This window comes from Vidua macroura, chromosome 3, assembly GCF_024509145.1.
Source record: "Vidua macroura isolate BioBank_ID:100142 chromosome 3, ASM2450914v1, whole genome shotgun sequence".
Classification (NCBI taxonomy): Eukaryota; Metazoa; Chordata; class Aves; order Passeriformes; family Viduidae; genus Vidua; species Vidua macroura.
This window is the reverse complement of record NC_071573.1, coordinates 29792040-29807643: the sequence shown is the minus strand read 5'-3', so window position 1 is coordinate 29807643 and position 15604 is coordinate 29792040. Positions and strand designations below refer to the sequence as shown.

Below are 15604 nucleotides of genomic sequence, written 5' to 3'. Positions count from 1 at the left end.
CAGTTAGCTGATATACTCTGATCATTAGTGCATTTCAACAGAAACATGCAGAAGTATTTAATAGTTAGTAAGGAGTGATAACATTCTATATTATACTACATTATTCTATATTATACTATTCTGCAGGAATAGTATAATATGCAAGCCATGAACTCTGAAACAGTATCATTTTGCCAAGTCTCAGTATTCATGCTTTGTGTCATCTGATCATGGACAATTTCCAAAGTCTTACCTTAAATGCAGTATAAAAATAGAATTTCTTCCAGATCTTTGTCTTTCTGATTAAGATACCCTTTAGAGACTCTGCCTTGTATATTGGGGTGAATAATGCAAAACAGCCCGTGAGTCTGAAAATAGTAATATGGATGAATTGACCAACTTCTCTCCTAGTTCAACACAATATTCAATAAAATCTCTAACTCAAACACTTAAGAGTAACAGCTAAACTGAAACTAATAAACTCTGTGAACCACTGGAAGAGGCCAAGCTAGACAGAAAGTTCCTATTTGTCTATGGCAATGCTGCCAAACATCAAGTGACTGCTTTTCACTTAATGAAAGTATACAGTGATCTAGGATACCAACCATTCGATGGCCACTACTTCCCAAAAAACTCCCACTTTCAATACATACCACCTTTACAGATGTCATGTCAGCAAATCCATTTCCAAACCAGGAATACATAAACCATGTGACAGGAGAACCTGCATACAATCACGTGTATGTAAGCATGTTTAAGTGCAGAGAGAATGGAGAAGTCTGGCATACTAATGCAATTGTTTACAGTAATACATCCACATCCTGGATGCAAAGGAAGACTAAAAGCTGAGATTCTGACTTATCTTAAAGCACAGAAATCGTGACAAAGAAGTCTGTTACTGGCCACTACAGATTTCTTTAAAAACACAAGCAGGAACACACCTAAGCTCTCTTGGTTACAAGAAAGAAACAAAGTTGCATTTCTCCCAAACCCATGAGAAGGGCCATCACAATTAAACCGACCACACCTTCACAGATCAGAATACTGTTTCTGCAGCAAGACTCTGCCTCAAGTATTGTCTGTTCTGGAGCTTGTCCACATGTAGGATCCAAGATGACAGTTCACTTCCCTCTTTATGCAGGCTTGTGAAAAGAAACTAGTTTCAGAAAAGCTGAGATTTAGTTTCACTCCCCAGCATCCTGCTTACCCCTCCCTTCCCAGTAACTTCAAATGCTCTACAAATCACTTTGTTTTACCTCAAGGTTCAGAACACCAAAGGCAAATGAGAGACAAGACATATTGATAACTATAATGTTCTAAAACTTAATTTTTGACACTAAAAAAGAGTATTTTTCCTTTCTTAGATTAAATATTTATTCAATGAGCATACCTTTCTTATTCCAAGCCCACTCAATAGGCATATTCTAATTAACTACTGCTTAATACCAAAAATAGTCAACAAGAGTGACTACGTTAAAACTATTTTATTTAGTAGCCAGTAGACCCTTGAGGAGCTCTAGCTGTAACTGCTGTTCAGACATAGTACGAAACATTGACCAGCCACCCTTTAAAATGACTCCTCAACCGGCTTTCATTTGTCTAGTCATCCTCCCATTGAGACTGTAAATAGGAGTATGCTGAGGGACATCAAAACATCTTGCTAAGGTTAAAATAAAAAAAAAAAAATTCTCTAAAATTCTATCCTCAGCTGAAGACCTAGTAATTTGACAGAAGGCAGTCAGGTCAGTCAAGCACAACTGACCCCCAGTAAAGTCAAGCAGACTGAAAATAGTCATCTTTTTCAAAAATGTTTTTCTATAGATTTATATAAACTACTTCTTGATAGTGCTATCCAAATAAAGCAGTATTTAACATTTTTATTAAGTGAAACGGAATGCTTTCTTTATTATATAACATAGAAAGGATGCCTGAAACAGTGAACAGGAACCATCTCTATGCTTCAACAATTTTCAGAATTCAAATGTTCCGAAGCCTAAATGCCTAAATACAAGTACTCTGTGCATTAAAAAAAAAAAAAAAAAAGCAGGTCTCGACACATCAAACACAGACATCAAGCAATTCAGTTTTTTGGCTAGTTTTCAAAGTATCTGGCTACAAGGCAGTAAACAGCAGAGGTTATAAAAGGGAAAATTTGGTCTTTGTAACACTATCTAAAATTTATTACAGAAACATATGGCTGAGAAAGAGAAAGAAGTGGAAAAGAACAACAAATGACCAAGAAAACTCAAACATGTTTCATTATGAACATTGTAAAGAATTTCTAGACTTCAGATTGCTTCCATCTTTTCAGACAGCTTGAATTTCTTCCCAACCTTATTGCAAGAGACCACCAAAACTGAACGAATACAGAAACTCCTGGACACGTAATCAGCCGCTGCCTGACAAACAACTGCAAACTCTATTCTTTACTAGTGATGACATTACTCATGTTTCACCCAAAATAGTTCAGTCCCTCTGCAGTTCATCAAAACCCAGGCTTGAAACAGGCAGTGGGTAAGATACTCTAACTGCACATTAAGCGGTGACAAACACCACAGTGGATGAGCCGAGGCAGTCCTCCTACCCCTATGGAAATCTGCAAATGTGACAAAAAGCACAGAAAAACAGCTTGACTTGCTCACAGACATTCTGACAAACTCCTTACCATGACCTTTGCTATGCAAAGTTTTGGTTTCTGTTGCTTTCTCATGTACCTACAGATATTCTTGTCAGCAAGTGCTGGTATTTAATTAAACCGGAATGACTACTATGAAGGGAGTCATATAAACATCTGTTGCAGGCTATGCATTTGGGGAAAATCCAAAAGAGGGAATGGACCTTTTTAATTTAGTTATAATAGATGTTTCAATGTCAACATTTAATTCCATGCTCTTTTACTTTAGGACTGCAACCTGACTGGTGACACTGCAAACACCGTCATAGTTATGTGACTTCTCTATGGTCTTCATCAGCAGTAACATTCCAAGTAAATACAGAACTTCCATTCACAAGATAGGTCATCAGGCGTCAAAACCACCAGTGTCAAGAACCTCATTTGAAACACCTCAGCATGCAGTCTTACAGTAAGTGAGGCTATGTTGAACTGATAACTGCTGTAAGCCCACCTCCTGGCACGGGTAGTTTCAAACCCAACTTCGGCACCAGTAGTTGCTCTCACATCCTCATGAAGCAAGCTGATTCAAGAAGACAAACTAGAAGAAAACTCATTTTAGCAATATGTACCCAACATATGCACAATACCCAACTCTTACCACAAGATGAGGCACAACCAAGTATCAACATGAGAAGGAAGAGGATCCTACACGTGGTCAGAAGGAGAAAACTGCAGAAATACAACAGCACTAACATACTTAGGTAACTATACAAGAACTTCTTCCTTAATGAAAGTCAGGATTATGAATGGGTTCCAGAAGCAAATGCCTGAGTGTGCACAAAAGCCTAGCAAAGACTCTTTTCTGTACTGTATAAACACTGAAAAGTGATGAAAAAACCCAAATTATTTCAAGGACCTTTCACCTTTAAAAAGAGGAATACCAGATATTCATGAACTGGGCAGCATGCAGCAAAAACATGTTTGGGTAGAGGGTAAGAACTTCCCCTAATGAGAGACAAAACCAAAGCTTATTATGTACAGTAAGTGACTCAGCTTGCAAGAAGGTGCTATACCCACTGTTTTTAAACAGCTACAAAAACGTAACAGCAACAAAGAAGTTGAAGTATCTAGTGCCCAGCACTCTCACCAGTGTAGCATAAAATTTAATTACTAGAAACCAACACAAAAGAATGAACTCTCCTGTCTATAGAATTTTGCAGATGCTACCTTTTGGCAGTTGGACCTAATAAGCTTTATTGCTTTTTATCCCCTCTTAATGTAAAAATTAATCTGGGGTCATATCAGCTCACTCTTACTTTCCTTCTCTGAATAAAGAAGTTCAAAATACATCTTCTCAGTCATCCAAAGACCTGACAAGAATCTTTGCTTCTTCAGCAACAGTGAGGCAGGTCTACCAATTCCATGATACCTTAAATCCATAAAGCACTAAGTTTCCCACTATCTGAAGAACTTCTTACACAATTCAGGGCAAATAAACCCAGTAACACACACAGTTCAGGAAAAAGCACTATAGACTAAATCTTCTCTCATTATGCTCAGTCCTCCTCAAGAGTGGATTCAACAGGAGAAAATAAGCCTAAAGAAACCAAACACAAACAAAAATAAGGACAGAGAAAGAATAGCAAATCCCCATCTCATCCAGCAATGTCAGGGGTCAATTTTTACCTGTTGGGTTTTACTCATGCCAGTATCAAAAAGAGTCAGGATACTGCTGAAAGGCAAGCAGAGGTAGTAGCAGGCAGCAGAACTTGGTAATAAAAGGCAGTGCAGTGTACGTGCTGATAAAAATCTTTAAAATGAGGTACAGACAAATGAACAAAAAACAGATCTCCACGACGAGAGTGAGAAGGAATACTCCTCAATGAATTCTGTGTTCTGCCTACCCAAGTATTCTCTGGATTAGCTGAAGTTATCAGTGAATTTATGCAATAAGTTCTTCAGAAAGCACTGCAGTTTTCTTCCCTACTAAGAACACTACTTTTCATGTTCTCTCCTCATTTATTTCAGGTTCTCCGTTACAGTAACAGCATCAAACTTCGACTCAGGGAAAGGAGACGATAAACACTGACTGGAAAAAAAACAACTTGAACAAATGAACTGTGCAGAAGAAAGGCTGCTCACAGGTAGACCTGGTTCACCACTTATTGTACTAGCAGTACCTTAAGATGCTGACTACTAAAAAGAAGATAAATAGCAGAAAAGGATGATGGTGTTTCCAACACAGTGTTCTAGGACCATGACTTGACTTTAGAAAAAGGCTTTAAGCACAAATCTGAAAACTCATGACAGATCTAAGCTGTCACATGTACTTAGTATGCAAGGGCTTGTTTTAATCAGTACTTCAATAAACAAACAAACAAGACCTTTGGATGAAGCGACAATAGGGAGAGACCTATTAACAAGTTTTCCACATTGACTTCCTGTTCTTTGCGAAACTTGACAACATAATCAGGTTTCAAGTCTGGACAAAACTTAAGACACCTTTCCAAAAAATTTGCTACTTCAGTTAATGACATTGCTGCCCCGAGTTTTTGCTTATACAAAACACATCTGAATCTGCTAAGCCTGAACGAAACAGAACAGTGAAAAAAGATGACTTACAGCAGTAACTGAGCCCTACATTCCCACTCTATTCAGAAAGACAGAAAACTTCAGGCTGAAAATAGTGTGGTTCTTAAATACATCTGTGAATATATGGTATTTTTCAAGGAATTGTTTTTTCCAAATATGAATTAATAAAGTACAATTGCAGAGTACCTTCCATAGTGACATTTTTCTAACCATGTTAAATTCTGTTTCCTGCCATTGGCAACAGCAGCACACAAGCTAATTTCAAGAATCCTGAACTGTACTGGAATTGTATTTCTTCCCCTCTGACTCCAGAAGTACAGAACTTCATGTTTCACTTCATGTTAAAAATCATGAGAAACTGTTTCAACAGTTTGTAACATTATCCCAGTCGCTCCAAAATTCAGATATGCTAAGTTGATAGCATTCCTTTTTTTCTTTAAATTAAAATAATACTGTAACAATAGTCAAAATCACAAAATAAGCTGTTTTGTTTAACAACAGCTACTATACTTCAGTTCATTAAATATTTTAGAGAAGTTCTTTGGCCTAGAATTCCCTGTGTTTGTATGTTCTAGTTAAGAAATTGAGATGTCACCCAATTTGATTTAAAGTTACAAATTAGCCATCAATCTTCAACAGCTCTTAACCTCCATTATTTTCACACTCAAATATTCTAAGACATAATAGTACAGACATAGTTCAGCATAAGACAAACCAAAGGCCAAAAAAAAGTAAAATAAATTTATTGTTTACTATCATATAAAATTAAGATATGAAACACCTGTATTGGCACTACAGTAGTCCTAACTATCCTTTCCTTCCACATCACAAACCTAATTACTGTTTCAATTTTAAAACACAGGAAAATGTTAAACTATCACTTCTACCACTTATGGAAAACAGATGAGCTCTTAAGGCCTGACTGCAGAGGAGACTGCACAGCTATTTGACTCTAGCAAACACTGCGAAACATCTCTTTCCAATGTAATCATCCACAAAAGTGGTATTCTTGTCTTTTCCCTGATCCCACAAATTGCTTGTAAGAGATAGACACATTGAACTGCTTCCAGTTTCTTCACACTGCAAGAGATGCACAGAATCTAAAAGACGGAAGGTTGGAAAACCTCACACAAAGCAAACAACTCCTATTATTAATGCATTTTTTTTAAACGACTGGATGCTTATGAACTGGAGGTCATCTTTTGAACAGCAGTTCGAATTGCAGTGCACTTACAGAGGATTTACAGAACAGGTTTCTCGCTCCCCTCTTCCTCCCAGCATTAGCTATTGTTTTCACAACATTATTTTCATCTTGTTTATGTATAAAACATCTATTATTTGAAGTCTTGTGCACAACCCGCTACTTGTTTAGATAACTACTCCTCAGAGTAACATAATGAGACACAACCTAGACTTTGGATGAGTCCAATAAATTCATCCACCAACATAAGCAATCAGCAAAGAGAAGAACAGGAAAGACATTATCTCAGAGAAAAGGAAAAGTAAAACAAAAAAGCTCTTGCTGTAATATGTCTCCTGGAAAAGTGATAAAGGCACAGAAAACATACAAGCTAGCAAAAGGATAAACATCCCATCTGAGGAGTCCATTGGATACATGTATAGGCAGTAGTCCCTCAATTACTGAATAACACTCACTGAGTGTAAATCACACCTGTAATTAAACATTGTTAATAACCTCCTTAGAGGCGCCACTTCAGTTCTTACTGACAACACCCAAAGTGAGGCATTTGTGAGCCTTAACAGCTGTACTGTGCACTGGGGGTCTCTTGAGCTAGATGGAGCTGCTTTACTTTCCAAGTTGAGGGACTGAACACTACCTGGGGGAGTCAATGGACTACCCCTGCTAGGTCTGAATTCAAGTTCTACAACAGCTGAAATAAAAAAAGAACTTCATGTTTCCTTTGAACAAGAACACTCAAAAAAAAAAAAAAAAAACAAACAAACTACTCTTTTAGTAAAAAGCCAGATATAAGCAATTTTTATCAAACGTTCCAGAGAACTAAGCTTCATGTCAGACACCAGAAACCAGTGCCTGCAACTAGTACCATATTTGAAGAGAAGTCTTATGCACAAGCTGGTATGCAGAGTACCTTTTGACCAGGATAAGGTTTTCCTGTTGGGAACAGAACAAGTAGTACAGACATATTTTACTACTATACTAGGTAAAGAGAGCAGGAGAAGAAAGGACAGAAAAAACCTGAGTAACATCTGCGCTATATTCACCTTTCATACCTTTACAACTCTCTGAAAGCAGTGCTTTGAGTATAGACCACTTCAACAGATGCAAAAGGAACAATTTCTTCAGTTTTATGCACTGAAGACAGAACTCTCAGAACAGCCCACAGTACCACAGCATTTCAGTACAGTACTTCTCATATGAAAAGTTTCAAAGCACATGACAATTTCAGCAGTTTTTCAAGGTCACAAGGGCAATCACAAACACAAGTCCCTGCCCCCTCCAACTGCTAATCCTCCACCGTCTAAATCCATTCTAGCTGTACTCCAGAGACTTATGCAATGTGAAAACCCTCATTCACTTCTCTCCTAGAATCCTGGTCCAAAACTACTGTATGAGGTACAATATATACAGCTGCAATATACAAAGGCAACTTTACACCTGTCAATGTTTATTTGGATGTGGTTTAACAAGCATGTTGAATACTATTCAGAATTTCATCTAACTTACAAAGAAAAGACTTCCAGCATCCCTTAAAAAGTTGCCATGAAGAACACAATTTCCTATTTCTAGATATGTTCCCTGAAATGTTGAGGAGAATACACTTTTAATTATTTTGGAAGAAACTTCAAACAGTGGTAATTATTTAAAACAAAAAAAAAACCCAAAAAACAGACAACCAACCACACACACAAACAGTAAAACAAGACATAACATTAGTGGAAAATAAAATAAAACCCCAGCAAGCCAAGTTACAGTGCGTGTTGTCTGTATCCCCACAGTTTCACTGAAACACAACTCAAAAGTTTACACAAGGGTAAACATTTCAGAAATAATCAGGTCCTACGAGTTTTGTGGAAATAAACAGTCACATCAAGGAGAGACATCCAAACCAGTGCCCCTTGAGGACAAGTGCAGCAGAAGCTCAGCTGTGTTACCAAAACCATCATCCCATACAGGACAGATCTTGCCTCAAACAAATGAGAATACTTACAGAACTCACAGTACCCTATGCCCAACCACAAGACACAAAGCCACAGGAAGTCAGGCTTCATAACTTGCTGCTCACATAGATAGTTTCATTCTTGATTAACTGAAGTAAAACCACGAAAGATCTACTCTCCAGAATTTGTTGTAGTTTTAACACCAGTCATTTTCACACAAAATTTCAAAACTAGGGACAAAAATTTGGGAACAGATATTTAGTTACCAGTCATGATAAACCAGCAATCCTTAGAGAGCAGCAGGACAATTTCTGCAGGCCTGGCAACACTTAGGAAGCAGTAGAGGGTAGAACCCAGTCCCCTGCATAGCTCAGCACCCTCTGCAGTGCTCTAACGTGCCTTTTAATGGGCACAGCTGTACTGGCACGTCCGTTTGAATTAGGAGCATGCATTTTGAAGTAAATCTGTCACCCACTTCCTGTATTTTAGTTCACATCTCATAGAAGTTTCTGAACAAATGATCTAAACATCTCCAAGACTGACCTACATCAAAACTCTGGGAAAGCTTGGAACATACTCAGTCCACAGAACCAGACTACAATTAGTCTAAAATAAATCCCACGAAGTACACACACTGGGGACACAGAGTCTGTCTAACTTACAGCTTCACTCTACAACCTCCTTCAACTGCAGCATACTGCTTGCTAATGTAAATATTATCAGTGTGGCAGGTACTGTCCATTCATTTATGAGAACCTCAAGCAGCAGGAAGTAAACCCACAGACTTAAGCTGCCAACACGTACCTTAAAAACCCTAGAAAGGAAGCCCGCACAGGATGCTCCTTTTTCTGGAGTAATGATAGCAGCAGTGTATCACCACTCATCCACTGTTGTTTCTACCCCTTTACAGGTTAGGAGTTTCAAAAGCTAGTGGGATACTCTAGAAAAGTTTTCTGAATAAAGAAAAAGATAGCCCACCAAAGATCTACATATTTCACGCATCACTTACAATTACTGTTTTACAAAACTTTTCAAATAACATTGGAAAAACAACTCAATCAATGGCTCCACTGGAGGTGGTGATAGGAAAGGAAAAGCAGCACGTACTCAATAATGCTTTTTATGACTTGCACATCAGCTTAACCAACAAAGCCACCCAGAACTGTTTTATTTTTCTTTTTGAATAAGCTGACCAACATAATGTTCATTGTTCCACTTGAATCAAAACATCAGTTCTTTACAAATACTTCCATCACTGAGATGTTCTCTCCTGTTACCAATTTTTATTTTTCTATAAAATTTTAAATAGAAGATAATGAGTTTTAAACATATACCTGCCTTTAGCAGGACCAACAAGGTGCTGAGAACAGACCAAAGCAGTACTGCATGACAAACTTACAATAATGTGCTACCTCCTCTGCTCAACAGGCTAACAATGCAGAGCCATGTTTGCTCTACATTCAGTAAAGGTCAAGTTCCTATACTGGGGTGCAGACACAAAAGTAGGATTACTGAAGATGACATTTTCTGTTAACATGCTAATCCCATGAAAACTGAAAGAACTAATGACACTTTCCTTTGTGATTTAACTGGAAGTTTGTAGTTCTTGACATGTCATTACCATACTCACTAAAAAGCCATTTTATATTCTCCAGCAGCCCAGCCTGAAACATCCTTAAGTGATGTTTTTCTGGTCTGTTTCACGTTAACTCTTGTGAAAACAGACTTAAGCACCTAGTTGTACTATTTGTTTGAAAGAAAATTCAATTAATAAAGTTATTTCCCATCGAAGATGAATAGAATCTACCCCAGGAGATAGTAACATAGTGACATCATAAAATGACACACTGAGGTAATGTTAATGAGAAACTAATGGTGCACAGGGAAAAAAAGAATTGTGGATAACATTTTCATAGCAGAACAAAAATACCTGGGCCTGAGTAATTTCCTTCAAAATTATAAGAAAGGCTGCTGTCTGCTGAGACACTGAATTTTCCCTTCTGTCATCATTCTCTACATTAAAACATCTTTGTGCTTTCCCTCCCAACACAGGGTTTTCCAAGAGCCAGAAGACTAATTTAACCTACACTCACTGGCAACCCTTATGTTTCAACATGCCAATAATGTCTCAAGAAACTGAGATGAGCTGAACCGCTCATCTCTAGAAACTAGAGATGAGCTACCCAGCTCAGTAATTTCTTACCATCTTCATGAAGATTTTCAGACCAGTTTTCGTCTGGAGTGACACTCAAATTCTTCCAAATATTTATCTGACTTTATCATATGATACAAATATAAATTTGTACAAGGCTTGAGCAAATTATAAGCAGTTTGAATAAAGTTTCCCACACTAGACATCTGGCTAAGGCTGAAAAACATCATGCAAACAGCTAAGGAGTTTGCAAAGTTGTCTGTTAAGTAAAAGCAGTACTGATAATCTTTCTGGAAACTCTGCATCCTTGTTCTTACATCAGGGATCATCTTTCAATTTCTCCTTTCTCAGCTTCTCTAGTAAGAAGTCATTCTATTTGGGTGGCTTTTTTTTTTTTTTTATTAAGAAGCTGCAATTACTGGTCTAGATTTTGACATTAAATTCCCTGAACATTTTACGTATACCTGAGATGCTGGAGGTTGGGGCTAAACCTGACTCCTCTAAGATGCATAAAACATTTATGCTGTATTCACACCGCTAACAGACAGTGAGAAAGAAGAAGTTACAATTCACACGCTGTACAGCTATAAGCCAAATCATGAAGACCACCAAGCATAAACTGAAGCACAGAATTAAAAAAGTAACACATAAGAAAAGAACCAAGACAGCAAAAGTTTTGTTTTCAACTATTTTCCAAAGAAATTATCACTGCTCTCCTCCAATTTACTGAGAAGAACAATACTCAGATTGAATCACTCCAGTTGCTAAAAGGCCCAATATCTGAAGAATGCTTCTTTTCCACAGAGCAGGGAAGTGCAGCACTGAATTCAGAGAGATCAGTGGACAAGTGACAAGAACTAAAAAAACAAGCCCCAAACAAAATAGAGCATATTTGATTAAGGTGGTGGGCAGAAAGAACCAATACTAGGAAAGGAAAAAAATACTAGGGGAAAAAAAAAACCAAAAAACAACAACCATGGATACAAAGATATGCATAGCCTGTTACAGTGATCACTCTCCACAGTTGAAACATGGAGTCTGGAGCTTGGATTCTGTCACCAAGGCTTTCCCATTCACTTGGAAGAGACCATGCTTGTAAAACCCAATGGTTAGCTAATTATCTTCCAGTGCTGACTGGAAAAGAACAGCCATTTCCCACTTCCCAAGCTACAGCAGTAAACCTATATGGCAGATTTAAGCATTCCTACTGGACTGATCATGCAAGGCACTACCAAATGATCAATTTTCATTTTCAGTGTTTTTTTTTTTAAAGAAACCAAAAAGAAAAAACCACCAACAAAAAAAAAAAAAAAAAAAAAAAAAAAAAATCACAAAAAACAACCTAAGACCAAATCAAGCAACAGAAATCACACTGACAAACCAAGCCCACCCCTGCCCCGTTGAACACTGTAGCAGCAGCATTCAGCAAGGTGTGCTGCAGTCTGCTCCATTCGAGGAGGACATTCAATACTGTACCATGCACAACCCCATCCCTTGATGCAGTCTAAATAAGGCCTGCTCCAAAGAGTAATACAAGTACTTCATAAACACAGATTTTAACATCCACTACTAAGAGCAGATTTTAGTGCTTTTCCCTTTTGTAATATGGAAGCAACAGATTCATGTCAGAAATACTCTCTGCTCTCCACTGGACCCCTGAGAGCAGTAGTTTTTGACAGTGAGCATGTGAAATGATTGTTCAACACACACATTTCACAGGCTTGAATTTCAATTGTAATAGGTTTTTATTTCTCGAGACAAGTTTACTAAATCAGAAGCACACATTAGTGACTATCATTGGAAAAGCTTAAAAGAGCAATGCACCCCAGACAAGAAGAGAACTGGATTGTCCAGGATAACTACAAGACTACTCATTTCTTTCTCTTGTTCCTTACATCACTACCTGATCACCTCATGGCTACCACTACAAAAGAAAAATGGGTTCTCAGCACCCTCTATGCAGCCCTCTCCATACTACATTAATTACGTTTCCCTCATCCTGATGTTGTGTGCCTTAATTAAATCACTGCCCTATGTAACAGCCTCCTCTAAATATCTGCAGAACAGGTAAGGGACTACACAAATAACTAGAACATACTATCCCAAACTTTAGAACATGGAATACAAACGTAATTAGTCCTCATTTCCAACTGATCCAAGCAGCCTTCCATTCTAAATGGATCATCTCTTCACAAACTTCTGACCCTCAAGTGTTGATGCACTCTCTCAAACACAAGTCCAGTACAGAACACTTCATATACTCTGGATATGCAAACTCAGTTAAGTGTTACGGTATAGAAAATGCATGTAATAAATACACATAATGGATGTACTGGAGCCCAAGCCCACACACACACACACACACACACACACACACACACACACGAGCTTTTCTACACCACATTAAATGCTTTTAGTTAGCTGCTGATCTGTCAACACCATGATGAGTGCTAGTTTCAGCAAAAGTTAACCTTTAAAGTTAATGGTCAATTTATCCAGTGAAACAAACAGAACAAAATAAACAAACAAAAAAAAGCACTTTACCAGAAACCCCTTGACTGACCTGTAACCTCCTTTAATCCAGTAATATTCATAACAGTACTCAACTGCCTCATCATCTTTATTCACTTTTTTCATTTTCACCAGGTGTCACAACTATAAAAGACTTGTCTCCATACTATGAGCAGCAAAGAATCCCCACAGCCTCCAACCTGTACAGGACCCTGGAGCCAGTTCATCATCCCTCCCCCACACCATTTCAACTTTTCACAGCCTCAGCCAAAAACGCCTGCCTCCTCTCTCTATACACAGACTAACCAACTCAGCAGTACGAAAACTCCAGTTTCCCTTTTGCACAAATACCATTCCCCTGATACACACATGTATACATATCCTAACATAATCTTCACCCTGGGTACAAATTCATCCTTCCCCCCATTTTCAATCATACCCAAATATGCCTCAAGCCCCTTCACTTTCCTATAGTCCACAGTCATCCTTGAAAATTTACCAACAAGAAGACAGTGTTGATGATCTAACAGACAGAAATTTAGAGTGCCTGATACCTGTCAAAAACATATAACTACAGTTCAACAGCTCCCCGGCACACATGCTGACTTTTCTCCAAAAAGTACTATCATGATCCCAACACCTGGCATTTGCTACATGTTTTCCCATTTGTATTCCACGAACCAAACAACAAATATCCAGCCTTTCCATTTCATTACAGGTGAAACATCAACTCACAGCTCCTCTCAGGTTTCCAGGACACAGACCACGTTGCTTGCTACTCTAGCCCATGTCCACACACCAGAGAGCGAGCTCACCGAGCTGGTGACAGCCAAGCATCTCTCTCAGCTCCCAGTGTGAGCAGCAAACAAATCAAAGCACGGCAGTAGGAACACGCATGACTTGCTGTCCACATACCAGCTCATATTACACACGAAGGTCTCGCACATTAAGTCTAACCACACTGGCCACGAAACAAAACAAGTTCAGAACCTTGTAGCAACCTGTTACCACTGTACCTGTAACTTGTACACAAGCTTCCCTACCACCCAAAGCCTCCCTCCTCCATAGCCTTTAGACGCCTGCCAACTTACCACCTTATTTCTCAAAACACACAGAAGTCTGTTTACCGATTACTCCTAAATTCACAGGCCTTCCTGTACCACTACTCCAAAACAGGTGTGGTTTCACCCACCACCTGCATCCCCACGGTATAAACACATCTCTCAACCTACCGCAGCACACAAAACGAGACAGGTACATATTTTTCTAGCTGCCTCCAACTGAATTCATCAAAATGATGCCCTCCTTCCGGGAGAGGTATTATTGTAAATTATAACAAAAGTATATCCACTGGGTTCGCAGAGCCAGCAAGCTCCAAACTACAAGTAAGAACTGCTTTCAACTCCTTTCGCCTAAAGGCTCCCAGGCACTGCCCATCTGCCTGTGATTTCATCCCCAGCTCGTCACAAGCACCCAGGCCTCGCGGCACCTTCTCCCCGGACACCGGGGCCGTGCCCGCCGCTCGCCACCGTCCCCCACCCGCCCAGCCCGTCGGTAACACGGGCCCGGCCCGACACTCCCCAGGGCCCGGCCAATGCACGTGCGCGAGCCCGCCGGCCGCCCCCCGGCCCGGCTCCGGCCGCAGCCGCCGGCACACGCCGGACACCTCCGGCGCCTTCCTCGGTGCCACCCACACGAGGCCGAGCCCGCCGGCTCCCCAGCCGCAGGGCCGTGCGGGGCCTGGGCCGTGTCAGCGCGGCCCCGGCCCTCTCTTCTCCCGCGGCGGGAGGAAGGCGGCGGCCGGGCCTCGCGGCGCCCGCTCGCTCCCCGGGGGCGCACCCACCGCACGCGATGTTCGCTGCCCCCCCCCGGCGCCGCAGCCCCGGCCCTAGCCCCGGCCCGCCCGCTAAGCCCCTTCCCCCGCTCTGCCCCGGCCGCTCTCTCTACCTGTGCGCCCCGCGTCCCCCGGCGCCCGGCGGCGCTGCGGGGCCCGGCGCGGGTGCGGGCGGTGCTGGCTCGCGCTCAGGTGCGCGCCGCCCCGCGCTGGCCGCCGCCGGCCGCCGCCGCCGCCCGGTCGCGCACTCGGAGCGCCGCCAGCAGCGCGGACATGTTGGAGCCGCCGTCCCCCCCCCGCCCGCGTCACCGCGCTCGGGAGAGCCGGGCGGGGCCAGGCTCACCCCGCCCGCCCCGGCCCGCCGACCATTGGCCGCCGGCCCCGTCGGCACAGCCCTTCCTCGCTGTCATTGGTAGATGCGTTCGCCGCTCACACGCAGGCCCCGCCGAAAAGCTTTTCTCTGATTGGGTCTCCCTCGTCTGCTTTGGTAACTATTGGCTGCAGCGCTCGTCAGTCAAGACGACAGCGCACGCACTCCGTCTTTCTCCGCACTTTTTTTTTTCGGCCTCGCAGCCTCGGGCAGGACTGACGGAAGCGGCTGTCAGCGAGCGCCCTCGCCCCACCCAGCCTCCCTCCCGCCGCCACATCCCCTCCCTCCCGGCGGCACGCTTTGCCTGCAGGCCATTGGCTCCGAGCGCCGCCACTCCCGCAGCCTCCCTCGCCCCGGCCGCCGCTTCGCCAAGGGGGCGTGAACCGACCCGCGGGTGCCTTCTCCTGATTG

General features: G+C 41.4%; 1 protein-coding gene across 2 annotated transcripts in view; it reads right to left on the bottom strand.

The window, feature by feature from the left end:
• The window catches only part of PPM1B (protein phosphatase, Mg2+/Mn2+ dependent 1B), a 57203-nt gene extending 42202 nt beyond the window's left edge, over window positions 1-15001 (bottom strand). For both annotated transcript variants that reach the window (XM_053973351.1, XM_053973350.1), the window contains exon 1: window positions 14937-15001. The gene's annotated coding sequence lies outside the window, so the exon portion shown is untranslated. The remainder of the gene's footprint in view (window positions 1-14936) is intronic.
• Between the last annotated feature and the right edge of the window lie 603 nt (window positions 15002-15604).